Source organism: Petaurus breviceps, unplaced genomic scaffold (genome assembly GCF_028583685.1).
Source record: "Petaurus breviceps papuanus isolate PSGF00001 unplaced genomic scaffold, PetGlider_PUasm1.0 79, whole genome shotgun sequence".
NCBI classification, from domain to species: Eukaryota; Metazoa; Chordata; class Mammalia; order Diprotodontia; family Petauridae; genus Petaurus; species Petaurus breviceps.
In genome coordinates this window covers 4,916,104-4,942,782 of record NW_027186523.1, presented here as the reverse complement: position 1 = coordinate 4,942,782, position 26,679 = coordinate 4,916,104, and the positions used below count along the sequence as shown (strand labels likewise).

Genomic DNA, 26,679 nt, shown 5'->3' with positions numbered 1-26,679 from the left:
CTTTACCTTTCATGGTGGTATCAAGGGGTGCCAAATTTACCAGGTTACAATCTGTAGTGTTTGCCCCAAGAACAATAATTCTTAATTATTATTATCTGTATGTGTCACACAGATATACATTCATATGGAAATAGATGTTATAGGGGCAGCCAGGTAGCACAGCAAGTAAGAGCACAGGCTCCAGTGTTGGGATCAAATCCGGGCTCAGACACTTAGCACCACACCCAGAAACACTTGGCTGTGTAACCTTGAGCAAGTTACTTAACCCCAATTGCTTAGGGGCGGCCAGGTGGCTCAGCCACTAAGAGCACTGGCTCCAGTGTCAGGATGACCTGGGGATCAAATCTGGGCTCAGATACTTAGCACCACACCCAGAAATAACTGGTCCTGTAACCTTGAACAAGTTACTTAACCCCGATCGCCTTTAAAAAAAAAAAAGAAATAGATGTTATACACACACACACAGAATTTCCCTTCCAGTTGCATTTCAATTTGTGCAATATGCATTTTTCTCCATATTGTACTTCGTGTGAATGTTCAGCAATTTCTTTCAAAATGCTATGCACTCAGAGGAGACTTTCATGTTCCAGAGACAAATGGAATTGGTTCCATTTAAATTACAAAGAGCTACATGTAAGGAAGGCTTCTTTTGTTTGGACTTCGGAAAGAAAATCTTCTATGACATTAGTAAAACAACTTAAGTGAGCACCATCTTCCTATTTTAAGCCAATATTCACCCACATTAAAGTCCTTTTTGTAATCACATGTCATACAATCCTATACATTTTAACATATGTACAAAAACTCGTTTGTATTTTGTTCCTGCCAAAAGATTTAAAAAAAAAAACACAATAAACATGACCTCTATACTTTTTTTTGCTTTTAAGAAAAAAATTTTTTTTTGGGGGGAAGGCAGGACAATTGGGGTTAAGTTACTTGTCCACAGTCATATATGGCTAGTAAATGTTAAGTATCTGAGGTAGGATTTGAACTCAGGTCCTACTCTATTCACTGTGCCACCTAGCTGCCCCCTCTAAAATTACTACAGAAAATTGTGTACAAAAATTTATCTGTTCCCTTCTCATGTTTGAACTATAAATACAAAACAATTTTGCAAGGCAATTAATTAGTATAATATAGAGATGGAAAAGCACTACAAAAGACATCACCAAGGACTTGTATTACTAGAAAAGTAGCATAAATCTAGAGCTTAAAGGGACCTTAGAAGCCATCTAATCCAACCCACCCATTTTACAGACAATTTACATTTTACAGAGGCAGAGGTTGTGAGATGCTTGGGGGCATGAAGGTAATGACTGTTAGAAAGAGGATTTGAATACAGGCCATGTACGGAGCACAAGTAAGAGATCATAAATGGAGGGCCTATATGATATCCATGAGCTATTAACAGACTCCGATGAAGACCTTTAGCAAATCCTCTATGGAGGAGACATAGAAAAATATGAACAAGAAGTATGCAGGGGCACTTGAGTGATGAACCCGGAGCACTACACTTGAGTCCCCATGAATCCCAGGCAGCTTTTCCCAATCCCCCTTAAAATTAGTGCCTTCTCCAGGGCGGCCAGGTGGCATGGTTAGTAAGATCTGGCTCCAGAGTCGGGAGACCCAGGATCGGTTCCAGCCTCAGATACTTAACACCCACACAAAATCATAACTGTCTGTGTAACCTTCAGCAAGTTACTTAACCTCAATTGCTTAAAAAAAAAAATTAGTGCCTTCTCCTCAGCTGATTATCTTGAATTTAGCTTGCTTGTATGAGGGTGTTCATGTTGTCTCCCCTATTAGACTGTAAGCTCCTTGAGAACAGGGACGGTTTTTTCCCTTTCTTTGTATCACCAGTGCTTCATAAAGTCCCTGGCACATAGTAGGCACTTAATAAAAGCTTTGACAGATGGGCATGAACTGGAATCACTAGTCTACTGTTACTTCTCTAAACTTCAGCTTCCTCATCTAAATTAGGCAGTTGGACTAGACAGTTTCTGGGGTCCCTTCCCAACTAGATTATGTTCCAATTATGTGCTCTGGTGGAAGCAATATATACTCCCATCAAGGAGACTACAAATTCCATGAAATATTGAGAAAGGAGGAAGATGGGTTACCACTTCAGATCTTCTCAGTCAACTTTTTCTTGATGTTTTACAATCTACTATTCAGAATCAGAGAATAACAGAAGGGATCTCAGAGACCACAGAAACCAAGTCACACATGAAACGGAATCCTCAGTATAACATATCCAATAAGGCAGGCTTCTGCTTGAAGATTTCTAGAAGTTCACTCTGAACCATTCCCTTCTTTTGCAATCTTCCCTTCTTTGCAATTACAGATAGAGCAATAGAGATATATAGCTATAGATGTATCCATGTATATGTAATATATATGTGTGTGAACATACATACACTTACATGTTTACACCAATCCCTAAGTGCCTTTAAACTTGAATTGCCCTCAAAGTGGATTTGGTCAAGTCCAACACCGATGCCTTTTCCACCCAGAAAGCATTCAGTGTGGAAGTAGAAGAGACCAAATGTGATGGTTCCTCTCACTAGTGATGAGAATTGATACAAACACGGGCAGATTCATTCAACTTCACATCTTTTTTTGTCCTCTTTCCAATTTTATCTACCAATGTTCTTTGCTTATCTGGGTTTCATGCCAAACTTTCTTTCAACTGCCTTTCATTGTTTGTTAGAAGATGTCTATAATCTTCTGTCATCTTTCTCTGTTACGTTTTGCAAATGAGATTGTATACTAAACCAATATAGCCTTTGGCTGGTATGCCTCTCCACTTGGCAAGGAGATTCAATATTTGCAAGATGAGATGCTTCTAATATTTTTTTTAAATAACAAAAATAACTTCAATTTTTCTAAGGCTCCAGGCAAATTATAATAACTAAAAATGGATTAATGTCATGTCATTCTTAAAAAATCATTGAAATAATATCTTTATCATTCAATATCTTTGAATGATATTAATTGAAATAATATCTTTATCATTCAATAAAAACACCACAAAAATGTCCAAGAGATCAGCAATGGTCCTTTCTCAAGTGCTCTAAAGTCTTTGATTCTTAAGTCAAAGTAAAACTTGGACTTGTCATGAATGAAAAGACAACTGAGGATTGAAATCTGAGTTAGGAAGACCTATTGTCCAGCTAGCATGGTGGAGTGGAAGAAGTACTGGACTTATATGCAGAGCAGAGCATCTGTTTTCAAATCTAATCTGTGTTGTTTATTACCTGGGAGAAGCTATGAGCTATCTCATTTTACACTGAGGAAAGAGAATTTGAGTGCCATGCCTAAGGACATCCAGCAAAAGAACAGATCACAAACTGGAACCCATACCCCACAATTCTCAACCCTGTGTGATCATTTCTATGCCACAAAGCTTCCCCTAAATTGCCTAGCAATTTTTAAAAAAGTATATAATTGTACATTTTAATAAACATTTAATATAGAATGTAGTTGTGTTCAAATAGAAATGAAAGTCATTAAGAAAAAATTTTTCCATAAAAAGTTCTTATATTTTGGCTAGACATTTTAATAACAATGAAACTCTTTTTAGGCCATTCAAAACTGTTTTGAGTTCTTATCATTTTAAAAATGACACCATGAGGGTGAGGGGGTAGGGTTAAGAAGAAGGATCCTATATAACAAATTTAAAATTAGCTACTGGTACTCTAAAGGTGAGATCCTATACAAGAACACTATGAAATTAATTACAAACTGGAATGTAGCCTGATAATAATTAGACCAAAGCTTCACACCATATATCAAGGTAAAATACAAATGCATACATGACTTAGATATAAAAGGTCACATTACAAGCAAATTAAAGGAGTAAAGAAGAGATTACCTTTCAGACTTTATGACCTAACAAAGGATAAAAGATCCCAGAAGATAAAATGGATAATTTCAACTACACAAAATTTAAGTGTTTTTTTTAAAACACTAATCCTATACCCAAAAAATTTTTTAAAATGAAAAGGACTGATATGTACAAAAATATTAAGGGTTTTTTTTTTGGTAGTGGCAAGAACTGAAAACTAAGGGGGAGCCAGAGAATGGTTGAACAAATTATGGCATATGAATAAAGGAATATTATTGTGCCATAAGAGATGACAAAAAAAGGTTTTGGAGAAACCTGAGAAGACTAAACTAATGTGCAGTCAAATGAGCAGAACCAAGAAAAAATGTATATGGTAATAATAATATTTTAAAGACAAGAAACTCTGTATTACTTAAGAACTCTGATCAATGCACTGACCACCCATGCTTCCAAACTACTGATAATGAAGAATGCTACCTCCAGCAGAGAACTGATGGACTCAAGATGAAGAATGAGACATAGTTTTTTGGATATGACCACTGTGGGAATTTGCTTTGCTTGGTTAAGCATATCTGTTAGGGGGAGGGAGTGGGAGAGAGAAGAAAATAAATGCTTGTTAAATGAAAACAAAATTAAGTCCAGGGGGGAAAATGGGAGAGGAGAGGGAAAGGGGAAAAAATTGCAGCCGAAGTGCTAACTTCTGATATCTAGGATGAAGCTGGAGAGAAATTCTATAAAGAGCTCAGAATAAACAAAGAAAGTAAAAAATGTTAGAAATTATGGACCAGGAATGAGGAATAAAATAGGCCACGTGTGTGTGCGTGTGTGTGTCACATACATATACATATATATCTACAGTAACATTATAGTGTACACAAAAGACACAGATAATTTATTATATTTGAGCACTGCAGAAATGACTAGTTACTCATCTAGGCATCATTCCTGAAACAGTTATCTGTATAAAGTCAAACCATTGATTATTTAGATAAAAAATCAAATAAGTAGAAAGGAAGGAAAGAAAAAAGAAAAAAGGTATGATATACAATTAAACTCCAAAATAACCTAAACAAGCTATTGATTCAAAAAATCTGGATATGAACAGAAGAATAGAGACATCACCAATTATAGCATTTCCAAATACATACACATATAAAACCAATTGACATGAGACTAAAAAGGCCTAAAAAGTGCCTTAGTTGAAGAAAAACTACTTTACTTGCCTAATAAAAAGACTGCTATCACAGGAAAGGGCAGAACAGATTTAAAATAATATGAACTCATTCATATAAGAATGGTAGAATATTTTGCATATTTTTTATAAAGTTTTGCTTTATAAAACAGAAGAATAAAAAAAGCAGGGCAAAGTAAAAAACAATTTTAAGAAAGCTTAGCCAGAGCCCCAATTATGCAAAGTCATCCTGAGGGCATTTAAAGATGAAACTCAAAGGAAAACAACAGAGCACAGATTGAAAAGGTTTTCAGAGTTTTTCTAACAAGCTCTTTTTCCCATCAAGAAAAGTGGAGCCTACCAGTCCCAGATGTGCCTATAGAACACAAACAAAATGGTACTAGAAAAAAGAGAGGCAAAGTAACTTGACCAGATTGAGTGGACTTAAAATAGATCCTACTGGGGTGGCAGAAGTGTAACTGTTGAGAGAAATGTTCACAGGGTACCAGAAGAAGATATCAAAGGTGTGGTGAAAAGTGAAAAGCCTAATGGCGCCACTTATAAGTAAGACAGAACAACATCTACTTGAAGCTGTCATTCCCCTCTGTAGTATAAATAACTGAATGGGAAGCCTTAGATTACAATCCCAATTCCGCTACTCCTCATTTCTTACAGTGTCACTTCACATGTTTACATCCAAATTATTCAACCCTTCCTCAATGAATGGGTATCCCTTTAGTTTCCAGAAGGGCTTTGCCACCACAAAATGATCTGCTAGTAAAATTTTTGTACATAAAGGATCTTCTCTTTTTTGATCTTTTAGATGTATATTTAGCAGTGGTATAGTTGAGTCAAAGGGCACTTACTCTTTATGCATAATTCCAAATTGCTTTACTTGGCCTTTTTTAGTCTCATGTCAATTGGTTTTATAGGTGTATATATGTAATGGGAATGCAAATTTGGAAGATCTTCCCTGCCCCTAGGCTAAAATGCACCTGAAGACTGGGGAGGGAGGCTTGTTTTTCAGTAGATACTTCTTGATTGGCCAGTGAGTCAATAAGGTTGTTAAATGTTCTGAGCCAGGAGAAGGCTATATAAGCCCTGATGTGTAGCTTTGTTTTGGGGACTCACTTTGAGAAGTGTTCTGTGATTTGATCTGAATTATGGGAAGCCGTTGTTGAGAGTCCCCTGGCTTTGAAAAAACCAGATGCTGATTTGGTATGGATGTAATGGCTGGACAGTTTGGAAAGCTGTCTACTTGATCTGTTAATGTCTTGATAATTCTGTCTGTATATTTTGAAGTTTGGGGTGCTGACCTTTTTCCCCTGAACAAGGTAAACGATATATGTCTGACTGATTAAAGTAAGCTTGTTAACCCATTTTGAGTTGCTTTCCTTTAACAAAGCAGATCCAGGAACCTGTGGTGGCGGCAAACCCTGGAGACCTTGGGGTGCTTGCTGCTACAATATATCAATTTACAGGTCTACAAACAGTGTTTCAATGTTTTCCCAGTCCCTCAATATCTACCATTTTCCCTTTTTTGCCATCTGTCACTGATTAGTAGAAGATAGAATCTCAGAATTGCTTTAATACACATTCTCTATCAGTTGAGGTTTTGAATACTTTTTTTCCATAGTTATCAATAGCTCAGCTCCCTTCCCTTGAGTACTGCCTGTTGATATCCTCAGACCTTTTTATCAATTGGAGAATAGCTTGTTTTGTTTTTTTGTAAATCTGAAACAATTCTTTATACAATTTGGAAATTTAAACCTTTGTCAGTGAAACTTGATGCAAAGATTTTTCCCCCTCACTTAAAATTGTGTTTCCCTTTAAATACTAATTAGCATTATTAAATTTGTGCAAAAAAATTTAAATTTTATGTAACAAAAATGATCAATTTGGGGGGTGGCTAGGTGGCACAGTGAATAGAGCACCGGCCCTGGAATCAAGAGGACCCGAGTTCAAATGCGGCCACAGACACTTAACACTTACTAGCCGTGTGACCTTGGGCAAGTCACTTAACCCCAACTGCCCCTCCAAAAACAAAACAAAACAAAATGATCAATTTTAATCTATGAGCCTCTTCTTTGGTTATGAACTTTTCTTCTGTTCACAGGCAGAAGAAAATTTAATTTACCAAATATTAATTTATTTACTCTTTTCTTGATAAATTAAGGTAGTATTCGGGCTCTAGTACTCTATGATATTAAGCATCCCTTGCAATATTGTACAGTCACAGTTTTATGCTTTAGCTCTTTCCCCTTTTTCCCTTAACGCTCTAAGCTATCTGTCACTAAAGGTCACTAATCCAGCTACTACCAGTTTATCCCCCATTCTAGTTTGCTAGGAAAATCGGTCAGGGGTTAAGAATTGTAGGTTAAATCAGAGTCAACAAGTCTGGGTATAAAGTCCTAAAACATAAAAGTGCCAGATTTTAATTATGGAGCCTTGAGAGAGCTGTTCAATTTCAGACTGATATTTCATGAATTCTATGTTCCATATAAATTCAGTGTTACTATTATATGCAACATTCAGGGAATTAGAAATAAAAATGAGTTCAGCCTCAGACACTTAAAACTAGCCGTGTGACCTTGGGCAAGTCACTTAACCCCAATTGCCCTATCTTCCCCCCTCCAAAAAGAAAAAAAAAGACATAAAAATGAGAATTTCAAGTTGAACAGCAAATTGTTCAGAAAATTCAGAAATTGTGTCAGTTTTTAACTTGAATTACAGATAACATTCCAAATTTATGGTTTAAAATACTAGAGTCACTTCATTCATTTGACCACCATGTATTAAGGTTCTCTGCCTTTTACAAAGTGCTGTGAAGTACTTGGGAAAACAGAAAAATAATTAAGGCAGTGTCCTTGTCTTCTTGGAGTGTACTTTGAGTTTTTAATTGGGGATATCTGTAACAAATATCAGAAAATAGCTTTTAGAAGGAACCTTGGAAAAATCTTGGCCAACTCTATTATCTCCTCTTAATTATATGTTCTTAATATATAGTTCTTAATTATATGAAACATTCCAGCACTTACATAAATATATACATGTATCCATTCACACATATATACATAAATGTATACACACATCAAAATGTAATCTTTCATAATGAATTTTGGAAAGGTGAATCCAATCAATCTTCTAGCAAAGTAGAAAGTGTATAATATAAGGTTCTTCTTTTGAAAAAATATTCACTTTTTGTGCAACTATTACTTAAATGTCTATAGAGATTGATCTTGTAGTTATATACCAGTTAGCCAATGGCATGCTGGAGCCAGTAAGTACTAGATCAAGAGAGCTGATGGTTAAATTGTCAGGAATCCAAAATTTGACCAGAGAGTTGTTAAACACAGCTAATGTATCTTCAGTTCAATCCTGTATCAGTGATATTATTTGTTACTTTAAAAGAATTCCCATACTCTGCTTTGAATCTGCTGTCCTGGCTGGTTTCAACTTAATGGAACTAGATGTCCCTCCCAGGACAAACTCATCACTTCTAAACTTACCACTGTGCTGGTAGCACCACCTACCTCAGCCTCCTATCCCCTCTGACTGAAGGGCTAGAGGGCAGAGTGCCAAAACTCCTCTTAATGCCTTCCTTTATAAATAACTTAATCATAAATAGTTGGTGAAAAAAATTGCATCATTTTAAGTGATATTTTAAAACATGAAGTTGATTTCAATGATTTTCAGGATTTTGTAAATAATAATGTAGAATCAATCCATTTTCAGTCCTTGTGATTTTACAAAAAGCTAAAAAGATAGTGTGCACTATTGCAATCAGCAGTGCTGAAACCGGAAGAGGTTTCGGTTTAATCAATATAATTTAGAGAAGGGGGAGAAATAATTTAACAGTACAACACATTATATTTCATGACAATAAATTCATTGGGAAAAGAATGTATTGGGAAACATCTCTATTAATCAAATTATGGTTGAACTGCAACCACAGGGTAGTTACAGATACAAGAGTCCAGCAAAAAAAATAAAATAAAATAAAATCAATGAAAGCATTCTGTAAAAATCAATTGGCTATATGGAATTTACAAGAGTGTTGTATCTTTTGTTATTTATAAATTGCATGCTACCCATCTTTCCTATCAATAAAACTTAAAATAAACTTGTGTATATATACATACACATATATCCACATTTATATGTTTATATGTACATCCATATCTACACATATACAGTTGTCTTTTTTTCCATCATGTCTGACTTCCCATGACCCATTTGGGATTTTCTTGGCAGAGATACTAGAGTGGTTTGCCTTTGTTTCTCTAGCTCATTTTACAGAGAAGGAACCCAGGCAAAAAGAGTTAAATGACTTGCCCAGGGTAATACAGCTAGTAAATGTCTGAGGCCAAATTTGAATTTATAAAGATGTCTTTCTTATTCCAAGTCCAGTGCTCTATCCAATACATCTACCAATCTTGATGTAAAATCAACACACTCCTCCCTCCCCTCCCTGCCCCAGGGCTGCTGATTGTTAAACATTTATCAGCATGTCAATGCAACAAGTTGTATTATTCAGTTCTCCTTTCTGACAAAGCATTTGACTCAGCAGTTATTAGATATAACTCAGTGACTCCTGTTTTTACAGAGCAGTCACTTTGGTTCAGCACAGTATAAGAAGTAGAAAGACAGTAGTTAGTACAGTTAGAGAACAGTGCTAATGACAATCTGGGGAGAGGTTTGATTACCCTAGAAGACAGTTAGCTCACTCCCTTCTATATTCTCAGGATCATTAACCCTGGCCATCTTTCAGACCCCAACCATCATTCACAAAACACACAACCACTGCTTTGGATTGGTACAAATTCATCACTCTTTCCAGGAAGCTGTTCAACAATGTAGAGCAGAGATGAAGGTAGATTGCCCAGTCAATAATCTACATTTTCATGTCTCAAATCTTAACCTCCCAGGAAAATATAATAGGAGCTCTTTATTACTTTATCATGTGTAAGTCCTATCAATGTATGTTTATGAGTCTTTTGTGTTTAAGCATTCTTTTGTAGTAGAGTAAATGAATAGTTGTGCTATTCACTGTATGCTGAGTACCTTTCTTATTCCTTTTGGACATGAATCACATCTATGCTTTCAGTGATTCTCCTGGGGTTCCAGGTAAGGGGCTTTAAAGAGTCAAAGACAATGAGAAAGAGATTATGAACTGCTCTCTCTTGGGTGAGGCAGGCTCACTCAAGAATGGAGTACCTGCAGTGCTCAAAGCACTGGTGGGAGAGGGCATTTGCAGTTTCCAGGCGAGCACCAGATCTATCGTCACATAAGAAATGTCATATTTGATAGTTTGTCCCCCAAAGTCTTCGTGCCATATTAAGTTTAACTGCACCAAGATTTTTGGGACATTGGGAAAATACTGCTAATAAAGTCTTCTCAGATTCTCTATATGAGAAGTAACAAGATTCTGCAAAACACAGAGGGCTACAGTGGGGACTCAGAAGCCTAAATCTCTATTTCCAGTGTTGTACCACTAACCAGTTACATGACCAGAGGCAAGTTGCTAACCTCTCCAAGATTCCCTTTCCTCATCTAGACTCTAGATTCTAGAGCAGACCTGTACAACTTGTAAACCTCTTTGGGCTGCAGATAGGTTAGACTAGAGACAGACTGACAATGGTTGGCTGCCACAAGTCACGTGACAAATAGGAGAGGGTGTGCAGTGGCAACCCTCTGGTACCAGCCATATGTTGTACAGGTCTGTTATAGAGTATGAAAAGACCATCTTACAGTCTAACTCAAAAGGCTCTTTTAAGGATTAAATAAAACATGTGAAAGTACCCTGTAAAACTGTACAAAACATATAAAATATAACAATATAATTTCAAAAGAAAAGGTTGAAATGGTCAAGATTACTAAAAAATATGACTATATTTACACAGAAAATCATCATAAGAACCTATCCTGAGATCAAAGGTACCTGGGTTTTTCCTTTAGCAGATGTTCTCAAAAAGTTGTGCCTTAGAATTAGGGCCCCTACCATTTACTCTGGTTGGCCTCAGAGAAGCAAGACATATATAAGATTACCTTAATAAAAGAATATCATATTAAATTGACTAGAGTGCAAAAACAAATCTACACTCTGATAAAATTTACCAATCCCTTCTCAGAATGTTTTTAAAGGTAATTTTTTCCCCTATCCATAACCCCTTGAAATCTAGGGGTCAGCAGATCTCAGCTCTAAAGAAAATGCTATTGACTTTTGATTATCCCTACTAGCTCTTCCCAGATATAATTAATATAAATAAAATGTCTTTGGCTAGGCAGTGTGAAAGGGTTCTTAAAAAGGAGAAAAATCAGCTTACCTGTGACCTTCCCCTTTAACAAATAAATGCCTTCCCCCTCTCAACTTTCTCATCTCTTAATTGAGAAAATTAAGGTCATTTGCTACAATCTCCTCTTCATCTCAAAAACCCTTAACATTTTCTCTACTTATTATCCTCTATACTCTCACCTGCTTTCACCAGGATTCTTCTCCATGCCAATGTCAGCCCCTCCACGTGTCCCTTTGATTCCATTTTTCTCCATTTCTTAATCATCTCCTCAATCTCTAATCTACAAACTCTCCCTATCTTCCTGATTCTTTCCCTCAAGCCTTCAAGCACGCCCCTCTCTTCCATTCTTAAAAAACAAAATAAAACAAAAAAACCCCTACCCATGCCCTCAAGCTCATCCTTATCTGTCCCCTTTCTCTGCCAACTCTATATTCCTTGACTCCAGGTTTGGTTTGGTTTTTTCTCTCTCTCAGTCCTCAGTTCTTTGGAACATGGCTTATGACATCACTCATCTGAAACTGCTTTCTACAGTTACTAAGTGATCTTAATTACCCAATGAGATGACCTTCCTTCTTTCCACTTGATCCTATTGACAACTCTCTCCTAGGTGCTTCTTCCTTTCAGATTTTGTAATGCTTCATTCTCCTAGTATTCCACCTTGATTTGTGATGACTCCTGTCTTTTGCTGGTTCATCATAACCCCTTAACTCTGGATGCTTCCCAAGGCTCTGTCCTGAGACCACTTCTCTATCTTGACTCTCAGTGACTTAGGTTTGATTATATGTGTGCAGGCGACTTGTGGATATATCTAGCCTCTCACCCAGCTTCCCTCCCACATCACTAATTACTCCTCGGACGTTTAAATTGTCCTAGATGTCCTAGACAAGTGATCTCAAACTCACTATTTCTAAAAAAAGAAGCCTTTATCCCATCCCACCCCCCACCTCACTACTATTTCGAATTTCCCTATTTCTGTTGAAAGCTCATAAGGCATATCTCTATTACTCCCTCACCTTACATAAGTAAGTTGTCCATTTCCTACAATTTCTACCCCTACTTACTTCTCTCATATTCAACCACTTTTTTTCTGTTCACATAGACATCACCTTAGTTCAGGCCTTCATCACTTCACATTTAGACTATTGCAATGGCAATGGCCTTCTTACTGGTCTCCCTGACTCAAGTGTTTCAGCATTTCAGTTTCTCCTGCTCCAACTCTCAAAGTGATTTTTTTAAGGGTAGATTTGACCACCTCCCTTCCCTAGTCTATAAACTCTGGGGGGTTCCCTGTTGACTATATGTCACCCCCACCCCCAAGATCTTTAATCTAGCCACACTGGCTTTCTCTTGGTTCCTTACACATGGAGCTCCACTTTCTCCATCCATGTCTTTGAGCGAGTCATCCATTTGCCATGCCTGAGGGATAGCTATAAGACACCCTTCTCACTTCTTCATTAGGATCTCTCTCTTTCCTTCCAGACACAGATGCTCAAGTACCACCTTCTCTACAGGAAGTCTTGCCTGGTGTCCTCCCAACATCTAGAGATGTCCCCCCTCCCTAATTACTTGGTTTTTATTTGCATGTATTCTGTTAACTTATTCTGCATAAATACTTAGAAATGTACCCGTCTCCCTCAATTAAATGAAAACTACCTGAAAGCAGGGATTGTTTTCTGTATTTTGTAACCCCGGTGCCTAGCACATAGGTACTTAATAATTCCTTGTAGATCAAATTTACCTCCCCCTCCACCCCAAGAGCTTGAGAAGCAGTGTCACAAAGGCATCATGCTCCCTTCAGTTCAACCAGGCAAATATTAAGTGGGTATAGGAAGGGGGATGAGATATGTTCAGCACAGGTCTATTACCTCTCTATCACACAATACATCCCCCATGCAAGATTTTTTGGTCAGGTTCCCAGTTTATCCCTCCAACGATTTAATCATCCCATAATTATCTGAAAGATCACCACAAATACTAGCTTAGAATTTTTAGTATTAACAGTATCATAGTAATATAATTCAGTTCCATGATAGGTTAAATTGGCTGGCCTAGCTCCCAAGCACCACTTTAAAACATTGTTTCTCTGGAAGAGGAGCTCCAAATTCTAAACAAGCTATTTCCAAACAGACTTCTTATAAAACACAGCTTGCAAACTGAGGACTTGCATATAGAGATGATCAACTTCCTGCTCTGACCTGGCAGCTTTAAAGTGCCAGTCTTGCTTTCTTCCCCCTCCTCACTGCCAATACGTTAGAAGCCACCTTCTCTTATTACACACAGAAAATAATTTTTGATACAATTCACAAACTGAATGTTATTTTAATTTTGTTCATTATTTTTAGCCAATTAAAAAAACAAAAGCATCTCATCAGTCAATCATCCTATCCGAGGGAAACCTAGTGAGCCAACATGACCAGACTGTAACATATACAGAGGAGTAATGTTTAAGACTGTTAAGGCCCCAAGGGGCCAATGCCAAACAAAGGAGTTCAGATGTGATCCCAGGACTAATAGAAAACCACTGTAGTTCATTGAATAGGAGAGTGACCTGATCATATCATACTTGTGTTCTAGGAAAATCACTTTAGCAGTTTCGTGGAGGATGAAATGGAGCTGGAAGATACCAGCTAGCATGTTCCTCTTAGTCTCTATCCATCTTCAAAGGGGGAGCTTAAAAGTGGCAGAGGAGCTAAGTGTCAGAATTTCTCATTGACTAATAGAATGTCAGTGCCTAAAAATACCAGAGACCACCTGGAACAGGGGTGCTTAACTTTTCTGTGTCATAGAACCCACCCTTTGGCAGTCTGATGAAATCTATGGACCCCTTCTTCCAATGTCTTTAAAGAATAACATAAAATATGTAGGATAACAAAGGGAACCAATTGTATTGGAATAAAATTATCAAAATATTTTTCAAATACTTTTAATTAAAATAATGTAAAGCACATATCACAAAAAGAACAAAAAGGCAAAGAGTGAGGTAAATGGATTATAAAGAAGAAAGCTATGATCAAGTCTAAGGCTCTCATTTTATAAATGAGAAGCCCAAAGCAGTGAAGTGGTTTGTTTCTGGTCACAAAATTCCTCTAAGTATCTAAACTGGTATTCAAACACGAAGCTCAGGCCACCAATTCCCAGTTGTCTTTGTATCACCCCAGGCTAACTCTCTGGGAGAGTAGCTTTTTAAACTCCCTTTAGGATGAACATAGTCCTTTTGCACAAAATAAGTTCTTAAATGGTTGTTGAGTGAATAGCGAACATAGCACACAAATTGCTTGTTACTTGTGGGCCTGAAGCATCATTTACACTATTTCCTGGTACAATTCATGCCTGGATTAAGTTTCTGTGATGAAAAAGGTAGGTTGAGAGAACTGAAGTTTATACATAAGACTTCATTTCAAGAAAGAAACTTCTGGGACTGGGAAGAAACTATATATAGGCAGCATATGAACACCATCAGCAAAGGACAGAGTAGATGGAGCAAGAAAACTTTCCTTCTTTCCACTTGATCCTATTGACAACTCTCTCCTAGGTGCTCCTTCCTTTCAGAATTTGTAATGCTGGGGCAGCCAGGTAGCACAGCAAGTAAGAGCACCGGCTCCAGTGTTGAGAAGACCTGGAGATCCGAATCCCGGGCTCAGACACTTAGCACCCACCCAGAAACACCTGGCCGTGTAAACTTGAGCAAGTTACTTAACCCCAATTGCTTAGGGGCGGCCAGGTGGGTCAGCGAGTAAGAGTACCGGCTCCAGTATTGGGACGACCTGGAGATCGAATCCTGGGCTCAGACACTCAACACCACACCCAGAAATAACTGGCCGTGTAACCTTGAGCAAGTTACTTAACCCCAATTGCTTAAAAAAAAAAAAAAAGAATTTGTAATGCTTCATTCTCTCAGTATTCCACCTTGATTTGTGATGTCTTTTGCTGGTTCATTAAAACCCCTTAACTGTGGATGTTTCCCAAGGCTCTGTCCTGAGACCTCTTCTCTATCTTGACTCTCAGTGACTTAGGTTTGATTATATGTGTGAAGAAAGTAATATATCATGAATACAAGGAAAATAAAGATGGGGTATGTAGGAGGTGGGGTAATTTTCAAGGAGAAATAAAAAGAGACAAGATTAATGATAGCAGGGAGGGGGGGAGAATGGAATGCTTGTTTATGTTTGATTAAAAGGGAGAATTTGTTTCTTCCCCAAACACCTTAATGACAAGAGATACAGAACCCTCTCTCCACCTCAAAAAAGAATCTTAATGAAGTGAAATAGGAAGAGCCCCAGAGTCCCAGAGGGTTTTCTCTAAGAGCTATTCAGGAAACTGTCATTGTTTCATCCAAGAAAATGTGGAGGGGTAGGGAAGGACAAAACTAATTGTACAATGACTTTTAAAGACTTCAAAAAATCCTTTTAAATTAAAATAATAAAAACTACATAAAACAGAAATCACAATAAATATGGAAAGAGGAAAATGGATTATAAATAAGATCTTATTCCTAATATGAAGTTGCTTTGATTTACCTCTTCAAAAATAGTGAATTTTAGATCATCCTCAGAATACTGCCAAATTTTACCTTCACGATACCCAAAGCTTATTTGGGGGAATTTCTCCAACTGAGTTAAATAAGCATCGAATGTAAATTAACTAAAGGCTTTTTGCCATTCATTCACTAGGAATAACAAAGAATCATATACTCTATGCACCAAGGGAGAGATCATTTAATCCATTGGTTCTCAAAGGTTTTTTTGGGTCTCAAAACTTTTTATAATATTGCTTTCAATTTTGAATATGGTAAATATCAGTAGATACAACCCACATAAACAAAAGCTCTTAGGGCAGGGGGTGAGGATGGGGTGCTCTTCAATGCTTTCTAAGACCATGATAGAGGTCCTGATGATGAGGTATGGGCTCTGGGAGCCCCCTCAAGCTCTCCTTGAGTCCTTGAGGTACAGACTCTGGGAACCTCCCTTGGACTCTCTATTGAATCATCCCATTTGATGAGGCAGGTCTGTTGCTAGACTTCCCACCCTTGAACTGGCCTAGCCCACCATTGTTTGTGGTCTCCAGGTGGCTTCCCACCCTTAATCACTCCTTGACCTCATTAACTCCTCCTGAAGACCCTCTCCAAACTCCTTCTCTAGACCACCCCTAGATTCCTCTCACAACCTTCTCACACCATGTGGGTGAGAGCACCATAGAATAAGAGTGAAAGAGCCATAGAACATCATGTAAGTGTGAGAGTGCCATAGAATGCCATGTGGCTGAGAGCGCCATAGAATTTTCTAGCACAGACTTGCTCTGTGTCTAATGCAAGTGAGCTTTTAATAAATTTTCCTTTTCTTTGGCTGAAAAGACTCACATTTGGCTGAAAAGAGTCAAATTCATTCGGCAGGACCCATTGTGTTGGTATTTTGGGGTCTCCAGAGCAACCCTAACCCTCTTAGTGGGTAACCTCTTCACTGAGACCAAAAACTGTGAGAACCATTAATTTAACCAAACCTTTTTACAGATGAGAAAACTATGGCAATCAGCCAAGGAAGCATCTGAAGCCAGATATGAAACCTCCATTTTACAAATTAAGAAATCAAAGCACAGAAATGTCTAGTGACTTGTACAAAGTTACATTATAAAATTTTATTATCACCCTTCACCACCATCCTCCAACAGCCTTCTCACCTTGGTAGATCCCTCCACTCCTGCCATTCCTTCTGGTTGTCTAGTTCCTCCCAGAACCTTCATTTTCAAGAAGGCTATATTCACTCTTTCATTTCCCTCTGGGTTCTCTTTCTGACTCTCCTACCTTTTTGAAGGGGAAAGTACCTTCTTTCCTCATCCCTTTGCTTTCAGCTTTCACCTTTCCCCATTAGAACATTAGTTCCTTGAGGGTAGACCCTGTCTTTCTGCTTCTATTTGTATTTCCAATGCTTAGTACAATGCCTAGCAGACATAGTTGATGCTTAATAAGTGCTTATGGATTTGAGTTGAGTAAGCCTATCCAGTCATTAAGAGAATTCAAGTTTCTATACTTTTCTTATATATGCACACAAATCTAAACCTACACTAAAATCTTGAGATTCCTTATTTCATAAAGCTGCAATAAAACAGTTATAGCTAGCATTTAAATAGTACTTTTAGATTTGCAAAAGTTTGCAAGCCACTTTACATAAGCTATTTCATTTATTCCTCACAAGAACCCTGAAGTCGCTATTATCAGTATCCCCATTTTTCAAATGGGGAAACTGAGGCACACAGAAATTAAATTACTTCTTCATGATCACACAAGCTAATTAGTGTGTGAGGAAGGAAAAAATTACACAGAACAAAATTAACAAAGTCAATATGAAACCATGTATTACCACAATCCTTTCTGAAAGTCTATTATTTTCACTCTATTTCTTCTAACACTCAAGGCCATACAAATGTGAGAGTGGTCACCTGAAGAGGTTGTGGGAAGCTGGATGACCACCTGGCAGGTATGTTATACTGAGGATTCTATTCAGGTATAAGTCTGACTAGGTTGCCAAGTGAAGTTCCTTCCAAGTCTGATTCTATGATGCTTTGAGAACCACCAAAAGAATCAATAATTGGGATAATGAATATTGAACCATGTAGAAACACAGACACTTTAATGTTGTAAATATACATACTAGTGAAAATTTAAACCATTTTGGGGGGGGGGATTCCAAATATCACAAATTACTGCATCAGAGTCTCCTAAATATTCACAATAATCTTCTATAATTAGTATCCAGATGTTAAGTAAAATAAAGAAAAGAACACGCAATTGGTGACTGAATTTATCTGAGGTAGTTCGGGCACCCTAAGCTCAGTGTAAGGAGCTATGAGTAAAATTTCTTTTACCAAGGCAAACTATTAGCTCTCAACTAACAGTCTTTGACAGCTGCCTGGGGTACGAAGAAGTTAAAAGAATGATCCAAAGTTTCAGGCAGTACGTACCAAAAGCAGGTATTTTTGTCCACTACTCCATGCTACCCCTCTCCTGATAATAGATATCAGCCTGATTTATCCTGGGAAAGACCTTAGCTTAAAGTCAAGGTCTCCCACTTCATCTAGGGCTAATCATTTTGACCTATACCTTCCCACTGGAATCTGATAACTCTGGAGGGCAGAGGCCGATGACTTTGCACAGCTCTGCCTTGCTCAAATTCATTTCACTTGCGTCAAGATATCAACTTCTGATGTCATTGGTCCACTTTGAGAATGAAAGTTGAACAACAATAATCCTATATCCATCTTATTTCTACCTAGTCATTGCATGTCATCTCCCCCATTAGACTGTGAGCTCCCTGAGAGCAGGGACTGGTTTGTTGTCTCTTTTGCCTCCATATCACCAGTGTCTGGCCCACCAAGCATATAGTAGGGGCTTAATAAATGCTAGATGAATGACTGAATGGAAGGGGTGGAAATTGCAATCTTCTACCTGTCACTCTTACCCCATGAAATATAGAGAATTTATTATGCAAATCAATATATAGTGTCAGAGCCATGTCCTGAGGGTACTACTAGAGGTAAATAATATTCAATCAATTTAACAAGAAATTATTAAGCATCTCCATGCCAGGTACTGTACTAGGATGAATATAAAAACTAAAATGAATAGTAATTGGCCTCAAGGAGCTTATGTTCTAAGGGAGAAGACAACATATGCATATATAGATAGAGATAAATATATGTAGATATAAGAGATATGAACTGTGTACATATACACACTCTACATATGCATATTTATACATCCTACACACATGTGCAGAAAGGAAAAAAATAGAGAAGCGTTCCTTTTTCCCACTCCAAATCAGTTTCATACAATAAAACTGGTCTAAAATCAACACCAAAAAGCAGGCATATTTGGTGTGGGGAGGTCCAGTTCCACTTGTATATGGGAATGCAGGTTTGTAGGCTAATTCTATCTATAAAAGCCTCAAGAAGTCTATGTCTTTGTACTGTCTTTTCAATATGAAGACAGCACAGAAACTCACCTACTCTACCATCTGCTTCTGTAATCACTGCCCTATGCCAAGGCACCCCATTCATCATGCCCTAGGGATTGATCTCTATAGAGCACTGACAAATTGTTAAAGGAGTCTACTGTGTCTTCCAAGTTTCAATGAAACTGGATACATTTTCTTTTAAAGGAATTGGCAATTATTCAAGGCATAGGGTTCTGAAGGGGAGTTGATAAAATAAACTAAGTAACATATACAAATGACATCAATAAACTCATTAAATTGGTTAGGATTTAGGAATTCCAATGTGAAATGTTTTCAAATAGAGTAACATTTTGAATTACCAAAGTTGGAGCTGTGACCATGCATATATCATCAGCCAGTAAGTCAACTAGCATTTATTAAATGCCTACGAAGTGCCAGGCCCTGTGCTAAGTACTGAAGATGCAAAGAAAATGCCCCCCAGAAGCTCCTCACAATCTAATGGGGGAGATAACATGCAAACAACTATGTACAATCAAGCCATACACAGGATAAAATGGGAGTAATATCAGAGGGAAGACGCAAAGATTAAGACTGGAAAGACTTTTTGCAGGTGGGACTTCAGCTAACAAACACCTGAAGAAAGCCAGTAAAGTCAGAAGGTAGACATGAGGAGGGAGAAGTTTCAAGACATCAGAATACTGATAGATAGTATGTCAACTGTCTTAGCCTCTCAAAGTTGGCTGCAGAGTGATCAACTTTCAACTGCAGTATCTCTTTCATCTATACATCTAATAAGTTATAAAAGGGGTCATCTTCTGCATTAGTGTGGAAATATGCACTTAAAAAAATGATAAATCCTTGATGTACCAAAGAAGTATGTTTGTGATACATAGTAAGTGCATTCCAATTGCATAGTATTTGTTGAAATGAAACATACATACAATGCTGTCAAGTAAATATGGAAAGGTATAGTTAGTCTGACAGTCTCTCATCTTGCATTTATGAAGTGCCTGTTCTTTGTCAGGCACTGTGCTAAATTTTGAGGATACAAAAAAAGAAAAAAAAAAGCAAACCACCACCACTACCACAAAGACAGACTTTCCTTGATCTCAAAGGGCTCACAGTCTAAGTTTAATGAGTCAGGAGACCTGATCTCAGATTCCACCTCAGACAATAATTAGTTATGTGACTCTGAACAAGTCAACTCACCTCAGTGCCTTGGTTTCCTAATCTGTAAAATGAAGATACTATCTATCTCATAGGATTCTTGTGGCAAAAGTCCTTTGTAAATTTTTAAAGGCTATGTAAATGTGAGCCTATTAGTATCAGTCACAAGAGCTTTAGTTTTCTTATTCCTAGGAGAATCCAAATAGAGTTTTTGACATCTATTCTACTAGTGTTGATGCTAGTAATAAAAACAAGGAATATAACTCCTATAGGTAGCCCATTTAAAAACACCTCTCCTTTATAGTTATACCTGCTTTTCTATAATAAAATGGATTAAATAATTCTCTACTTGTATAAGATACTTAAACAGCTTTAATATTTTAAGTCTTAAAAGACTTAAATGTCATTAGAAGTAGAATTCTTCTTCTGCCATCATTTTCTTTTACTGCCTTCCTTTCAAGTCTGTCACTAAGCAATCAACAACAGCTAACCTGTGTTATCATATGACAATGTGTAAAATAATACGGCACAGCAAGACCTTTTCTTTCAGTAATTTTAGATTGTAAAAAGCAGAATAATTACTTTAATGATGTACTTAGGGAAAGGATTATCTATAGAGAAAACAACAAGGGTAACACTAATTAAAAGATAGCTTAATTTATAACTATGTAATTAATTTGCTGTATCAGTTTTCCCCCCTTAAAAACTGTGAAATATATTTCATGTAATCTATGTCACTAGCAAAGAATTAACATGTGAGACTATCAATTTGGCCTCTGTAATAAGGGACAAAGCTAAAAATGTCAAAGATGGCAATTCAGATGCAATAATTGAATCTGTTGTTCACTTTCAGGAATGATAGTTGGAATTCTCTTTACATCCTGAGTTTTGGTATCTACTTAGTATATGTAATGCCATGCACAAAAGCTTTCCAGAAGAACTGCTGTGAACAGCTTTTTTTTTTTAAGGTTCTGATTACTCAGTATAGTGATGACTCTATTCCATAACAAAAGAAAAACATCCATGGAAAATCAAGGTACAGCATAATACAAAATACAGCATTCACCATATTTCAACTTATCACAGAAAATCACAATATAATATTCACAACATAGTCTCAAAGTAAAATAGTCACTCTTACGTTAATTCAATCAGTCACAAAATAGTCACTCAAGTTAATTCAGTCACTTACCAGTAGTGTCAAAGTATACAAAGTCTTCCACTCTTGGGGCAAAGTCTTGATTAACTCAATCAGTGACTTATCAGTAACAATAGTCAAAGTACTCAAAGTAAAATCTTACTCAGTAAAGTCTTACTAAGTATCATACACAAAATCTTCCACCCCTTAGGTCACTAGTAAACTATAATTCTCAGTACCCAAGGAGAGGTCTTTTCTTCATCTTGACTTGGGGCCTGCTCTCAGATTCCCTGGATCCCCTTCCATGGTCCCCGATTCTATCTGGGTTCAATGGCAGACAGCTCCCAGTTCCTTGACCAGCTCTCTGGGGAGGTCCTGCTCCACACTGGCATTCACAGGGTTTGGTCCATGTCAGCTCCTTCACCATTTCTGCTCCAAGGAATTCAAGGGTCAACCCAGCCACAAGCAAAGTCTCAGCATCCTGGTCATGCTTCAGTCACCTGGGCTCTGGGCTCCTGGCTCCTGTTCAGAAGAAGCTCTACCACCACAAGTTCTCAGGACTCAGTTCTCCATTCTTCTGTAGCTGTTCTACCACCAGATCTCGGTCTCAAGGAAATTCTGACTGTGCCTCTCTGGGGCTTTTCTTATATACACAGTATTGCCTACTTTCTTCCACCAACCCCTTCTTTGTTACGTCAGTTAACAGGAGACAGGAGTCCATAGCTTCTGTTTCCCCAATCAGAGGCTTGATCAGTTACTAAGTGTTAAGTACCTGCTACTTTTGCCAATACAAACGGGATCTTCAAATTCACAATTATATTACCATTACCAGTATAGACCAACATGTCAAGTGGTATGGGTAGAAAATGATGAAAAAATTTAACCATTTGAGATTGTCAAACTATGCCATATCCTTTACTCATCCCCACCCCCACTGACCTTGAAATCATTTGAATGGGTTCTAACAATGCTTAGGTATGCTGTCCTAATATTCCAAGATTAGATGACAAAGTAATTATGCCTTGACTGACACAATATCAAAAGAATTGTGATGACTCTAGCAAACAAATGTTTGCCCCCACCTTGCTGGAATTCACCCCCACAGAAATACAAGAATTACCTTATTTTAAGGAAGGGTAATTAAAAATGGCATTGAACTTGGAGTTAGATGACCTGGGTTCAAATTCAGATTCTATCACTTGCTATATACATGCCAACAGGTAACTTCCTATCTCTGGGTGTCACTAATTTACCCCTTGCCTAATACAGTGAAAAGGGTCACTGGCTCTGAAGCCAGAGGACCTGGGTTAAATCTCATCTGTAATGGCTACTACCTGTGTGATTTGTGGCAATCATTTAAAGTCCCTGGAAACCAGGTTCCCCATCTGTCAAATGAGGAGGCTGGAGTAGATGGCCCCTGAGGTTCCTAGATCTATGTTCCTATGTACACCACAGAAGACAGTCTAGATGACCTCTAAAATATGAACAAATCACAGCTTTAGTTTCTTCATTTGCAAAATAGGAATAAAAATTAAAAATAGCAACTACCTCACAGGATTGTTTTGATAGATAGATATAGATACACACACAGATAGACATAGACAAGTAAACAGATAGACATAGATAGATGGTTTGGAAACCTTGTGGTTCAGTAGTATGAATCTTCCTGATCCCATTTGGGGTTTTCTTGGCAAAGAAACTAGAGTAGTTTGCCATTTCCTTCTCTAGCTCACTTAACAGATGAGGAAACAGTGAGGGGAGGGGAGAGGGAAGGGTAAAAAAAGGTAAAAAAGGGTAAAAAGTCACTTTGTGACTTGCCCTGAGTCACAAAGCTATTAAGTGTTTGAGGCAGGATTTGGATTCAGGTCTTTGAGACTTCAGGCCCTGAACTCTCTCCTCTGCACCACCTAGCTGTCCCTAAAAGTGCAATATAAGCAACTGTTATTATTCCTGGGTGGGGAGGTAGGGAGAGAAGGGATATTAGTTTATGAGGCTCTAAAATCCTAAAGAAGTAGCTACATGTCCCCAAGCAAGACACTTAACTCTCTGCCTCAGTTTCCTCTTCTGTAAAGTGAAAGGACTGGACTTACTTCCTCTAAGATCTTTTTCAGCTATAAATCTATGATTCTATGTTCTTGATCAACTCACAGGATGCTTGAGGCATCTATGACAAAAAGTTAGCCACTGCTGTATAGAGATAGCAAAGGCCATGCTCTAAGCTACCTAAAAAATTTCAGCACCTAAAAAAGCAAGCCAAAAATTTTTAAATCTGCAATTCCTAAATATTTATTGAATTTTGCATTTCTTAAAAAAAAAAACAAGAAAAGCAACTCCAAACATTTTTTCTCCTTTGAAATTTCAAAGGAGATATGTATGTGAATAATGTATAGCTTTTCTGTACAGCACTTTGAAGCTTTATAGTGTATTCAAACACACTAATCATTTCTACAAAATACCTTCATTTACTACCTCATACTTCTATCCCAAGACTTGAAAAGCTTTTAACTAGATGATCCTAGGAAAACTTCCCTCTTTATTACCATAATTGTACCTCTTACATGACATTCCTGTTTTGAAAATCCTAGAAGGAAAGAAACTGAGGAAGGGAGAGATTTCCTTAAATCTGTATAAACTGCATTACTGTATTCTCCTATGTGAGCTTCCAAAAAGAATTCCATTGTGAATTTACAGGTTACAGATGTAACTGTTTCATTCCACCTCTCCCAATCCCCCAAAGTAATAAGATGAAACTCCACATTATCAGGGGCTACAAACTGATAAAATCCATAGGTACCACTCCTTTCTTCCAAGGGAGGAGGAAAGGGGATTGGCTGAGTTAAGAGGGGAAAGCAAGTGACATTTACTTATCAACATCTTTGCACTGACTACTATACATCTTATCCTGGCAAGGGTCCAAGATTATCTGAGGTACCAAGGTAAACTGCATGATGTTTAGAATGCATTCAGACACACCACACATTTCCCTCCCCTTCATACTATGCAGCAATTGTTAACATAATCCAATGCAAATTGAGCAAATAAAAATCTCAGCCTGCTGGAGCCTTCTCTCAGACTCCCTTTATAGAATGTATTGTTTGCTTTATATTAAGGATGCCTCCTGGGGACAAAGTGGATCTAGTCAAAAGTCAAAAATTATAACGGCTCATTGTAAAAAAAAAAAAAACGATTCATGTTATGGCTGTCATAAAGCCTAGTATGAGAATTTTTTTTTACTTAGTACTACGATTTTTTTCAAATCATAGAATTAAAGGTTTTACAGACAAGGAAACAGACCCAGAAAGAAAAAGTGACTCGCCCAAGGTCACACATGCAGGTAACAAAGTGGCAAAGCCAGCTTTAGAACCAAGATCTCGTGACCTAGCCTTCTTCTCACTCCAGCACAATGTCTCTCCAAATGCCCTACCTACTTTGACAGGTGTAAGTCGCTACAAAAATGCTTACTATCTTCTCCCTTTCTCTACTCATAAACGTCAGATGCAATGCTGACCTACACAGCTGAGTTACTCAAAATACCATTTAATACGAAGAGAACATAGTGGAGGATTAGCCACACCAGGCGGTGATACTAAACGAAAATGTAGTTTGTTTCTTTTTGGAAAAACCGACATAAAGAATCTACATATTCCATTTGACTCTCCTCGGCTGTACCAAGCAAGGACCAAACCTCACCTAAACGTGTCATCTTGCTGTCTGCAGTGTACTATTTACCCTTTTAAACCCCATACGGATTTACTTTTAATGTCTCTTCTACTTTATCTTTGCTCAGTAGGACTCAAGGCTGGGTGGGGCATAGTACAGAAAGGCAGATTTTTTTTTAAAGCAATGGACAACGAAACAAATTATCATCAGAGAACAACAAAAATAGAAATACTCCACTAACCCGCTTTACGAGAGAAAAATAAACATGACTTCCATTGGGGGTAGAAATTCAAGAAGTGAGAGTCCCATTCCTCAGTTAAGCAAAAAGTGGCCTCTAAACTCTCTCTCCAAGGACACTGGTTCAGGGTTAGGGGGTGGGGGGCGACCTTATACTTTTCTGAAAAGTGTGTGTGTGACTGACCAAATTCAACACTAAATAAAAGAAAGAAGGTGAGAAGGAAAGTGATGAGGGGGGAGAGGAGGCAGAAAGAGTAAAAGAAACAGAAGGTGGAGAAAGAGAAAAATGAGGGGGGCGGGGAAGAGAAGGAACCCAGAGAGGAAGCAGGAGGTTTGGAGAAAGAAAGAGGAGGAAGACGAGGAGGAGGAGGGGTGGAAGGCCCATTAAGAAATCTTTAGAGCAAACTAAAGTTGATACTTACAGTTTTGCAACTGCAACGCCGAGTGAAGCTGTGTAGGGCAGCAGCGGGGCACCGGGTACTCGGGCGGCTCGGGGGAGCCCAGGCTGCTGCAAAGCTCCTTTGATTGCCCGGTGGCGGCGACGACTGGGGTAGGGGCAGCCCGGCTCTTTCTCCTCCTCCTCCAGCCGCTGTTACTCAGGCTCTGCTCCTCTCCAGCCAGCGAGTCCCCCCAAGACTGTAGCACCGGTTTCTCCTCTTCCCCGGGAGCAGACTGGGGACTCTGACGAGAAGAGTCCCAGGAAGCACACACGCTTCACATCCACGGAATGTGTGTATGTGTGCGGAGGGAATCTGTGGTCCGTGCGTCGGGAAGGACCTCCCCACCACCTCTACCTCCAATCCCCCGAAGCGAGGAGGGCTAAAGCACCCAGAAGCTGAGGCTACGGCGGCAGCAGCAGCGGCGGCAGCAGCAGCAGCACAGTGGACAGGAGGGGGGCAGCCGCCGCCGCCGCCGCCGCTGTTTTGCAGCTGGGATCAAGCAAAGGGGCGGGAGGCAGAGTCTGCGTCTGTCTGGAACTCTGACTGTAGCTCTGGGGGCTGTGCACCACCAACAGCCTCCTAGGGGCTGCGGAGCAACGAAGCTCCTCCCCTTTTGCCTTCCGCGCGCTTGTGTGTGTGTGTGTGTGTGTGTGTGTGTGTGTGTGTGTGTGTTCGTGTACGAGTTCGCTCTCTGGTTACAGTAACTGCTTTCTGACTCTCTCTTAGTATGCTCTGGGCCCTCTCCCTCTCTTCGTCTCCCACTCCCCCTCCCACTAC

General features: G+C 38.5%; 1 protein-coding gene across 4 annotated transcripts in view; it reads right to left on the bottom strand.

The window, feature by feature from the left end:
- The window catches only part of LOC138175793 (ras association domain-containing protein 8), a 121,888-nt gene extending 95,305 nt beyond the window's left edge, over positions 1-26,583 (bottom strand). For all 4 annotated transcript variants that reach the window (XR_011172092.1, XM_069106285.1, XM_069106284.1 and 1 more), the window contains exon 1: positions 25,885-26,583. The gene's annotated coding sequence lies outside the window, so the exon portion shown is untranslated. The remainder of the gene's footprint in view (positions 1-25,884) is intronic.
- Positions 26,584-26,679: the final 96 nt, after the last annotated feature.